The sequence below is a fragment of the Pteropus alecto genome, unplaced genomic scaffold (genome assembly GCF_000325575.1).
Source record: "Pteropus alecto unplaced genomic scaffold, ASM32557v1 scaffold86, whole genome shotgun sequence".
Classification (NCBI taxonomy): Eukaryota; Metazoa; Chordata; class Mammalia; order Chiroptera; family Pteropodidae; genus Pteropus; species Pteropus alecto.
In genome coordinates this window covers 18811808-18814611 of record NW_006442109.1, presented here as the reverse complement: position 1 = coordinate 18814611, position 2804 = coordinate 18811808, and positions in this window count along the sequence as shown.

The following is a 2804-nucleotide window of genomic DNA, read 5'->3' as shown; positions in this document are numbered from 1 at the left end:
TGCAAGTAAAGAAGATTCCTTTAAGTTTGTTTTTCAAGATCCTGTCATGCTGAGATATCTGGAAACAACTTTCTCACCTTCCTCCTCCTTGGTCTCAGGTCCATAAGCCTCCAAATTAACCTATGCTTAATAAATAGTAGGTTAATAAATAAAGAGATTAAATGTCCCTTTAATAATAATCCTCCCTCTTTTCTTCCTTTACAAAGTTATTCTTTATTCTAATTTGTTATGTAAAAACATTTTTGCTATATGTAGCAAATTTCAGATATGGGCCAATAGGAAGTATGGTTCAGATGTTTGGAAAAGCTTTTTCCTCTTGCCTCCCGTGATGCTACACTCTCCTGTTTTTCCTCCTACTTCACTGGCTACCATTTCTTCATTTCTTCATAGGCTCTCCTCCTCTATTTGACCCCCAAATGATGGAAAGCATCTGGGTGGAGTCAAAAGTTCTTTTTATTCACTATCACTCCATAGGTGGTTTCTTCTACTGCCATGGATTTAGTACTATCTGATATTGATGAAACCATAGTTATTTCTATTTCCATTCAGATCAGTTGCAAACTTTTACATCCAAAAGCTTACTTGAAAGTTCAACTAAATGGCTGAAGTAACTCACACTTCATATGTAGAAATAGAATTTTTGATGTCTTGCAGTTCTACTCTTCCTCCTGGCTTCTTAACTCAACAAATGATACCATTATCTATTCAATTTCTCAATCAAAACACAAAGCAAAACAAGAAAAAACTTAGGAGTCATTCCACTGGCTTATATGGTCCACATAAAACCTATTAGGAAGTTCTGTTTATTCTACTTCTAAGATATATTTCATAACCACTCCTTCTCTCAATTCTTATAGCCACCACCCCTGTCCATAGCACCATCTTTTTTCAAGAAAGGAGGAGAAATTGTCTTTCAACCAGTCTTTCTTTTTTTTTTCCCTGCATATCAACCACCACAATCTTTTAAGAATGTGAATCTTACTTCTTCAGTAATCTCATGATAAACCTTTAAGAACTTTCTATTGTACTTAGAATTAAATTAAGTCTTTATTGGAATGTTCTTCATATTTTTTGTTCAAATGCCTTTAGGTATGTAAACATGAACAACTAAGTAAAAACTGGAGGAAAATTTCTTGTATTTAAAAAAATATCAACATTTAAAAATAAAAATGTCACATAGTTCTCCTAAATATGTTCAAATACTTATTAAATATAACAAACAAAATTATTTTGGAAAATCATCTTGGTGAACTACACAAAACTCTGTTCTTCAAATAGATCATATTTCTGTAGATTGACATTTTTTCTAGTTAGATTAGACAGGGTTCAGGATTCAGCATTAGTTCTATTTGTGAACTTTAGGATTTTTTTGCATAGCCAAATTTCAGTTGTATAGGTTGTTCAGATATGCCTTAGTAACTATGATAGAAAGATAAACCCTTAAGACTTATACATGGTCACATTTGTTATTTCATTTCATGGTTGAAACTATTAATTTATAATTAATTCGATGGAACATGCACATCCTATCAACATCTGAGATGGAGGAATCCATCCTAATTGACCAAAGCTGGTGTTCTATAGTTCAGAGCAGGTAATTTGGGAGCATTTTGTTCTATACCCCTACTTAAAGTGGGTATTAAGAATGCAATTTTGTCAACTTTGTAGAAATTAACAGCAACCAAGAAGAGAAGACATTAGTTATTATTAAATATGTGTTCATAAAGGTATACTATTTACAGGAGAATCTATAACATATTCCTGTTCATTTAAATCTAGTAAATGAATCATGAGAATATATAAAATAGTGGTAAGTATCTGAATGACAAGTAGAAGGCTTTCATTCAACTACAATAGTAAGTGATCTTTTAGCAACAATTAATGAGATGTATTTTTTCAACTCTGAAACACTCCTTTTGTTTTTTATTGCTCAATACTTTTCTCCTATGTACATAGGAAAGCGGATCTGAGATAAACCTCAGATTTTAGCAAAGCTCTTAGGCTTCCTAGGAGCTCTGATTTCCATGGAGTTTGTAGAGGACCATCCTGCTAATCTTATTAGGATCTATAAACTTTTCAGGGTTACACTTTACCCCGGCTATAGACTTTTAAGTTAACTAGGCTAACTCATGTTCTACTAGGGCAGTAAACAAGGCAGAAAGGAATTTTATTACCTGCTAATAGTGACAGTAACTACTGAAGGGTTTGAAAAAGGAGAAAGCACTATGAGAGGAGATAAAAGATAAGACCCTCATGGAACATAATCCAGTGAGAAAAATTGTAGTGAGATTATCATCAGGATTTAGGTTTGGAACAGTTTCTACCTCTGAACTTCCTGTGCTTGTCGCAGATGTTCTGTGGTCCACTCTGTAATCCCTTTGATAGTTGGCAGGAGCCCCTGTTCTGCCTCCTTCCGCCAGGTACAGCTCATTGGCTAGCTGAGCAACTGGCTCATTCTTTTAGCTCTTCTTTTCTAGTCTTTTGGCTTCTAAGTCTCTGCATTTTCAGCAGTTGGTTGACTCCTAGCGGGAGCCAAGATCTAATCTGAGAATGAAGCCAGGAACCAGAGCAGCCAAAAGGCAATAATTGGCTGTCAAATAAACCCAATACTTCCTGACGGACTCTGGGATGTTAACAATGTTATGGAGGCAAACCTTTTGTTTATTTTAGGGTCCATAGTTTTGGTCCATCTGTTAGACAAATGACTGGAACCCTAGAATTAATGCGACTGTGAACATATGTTGTGAGTAGTTGCTAAGAACATCGATTTGGGTAGCAAAATTACATAGGGAGGAGTGGGAGGG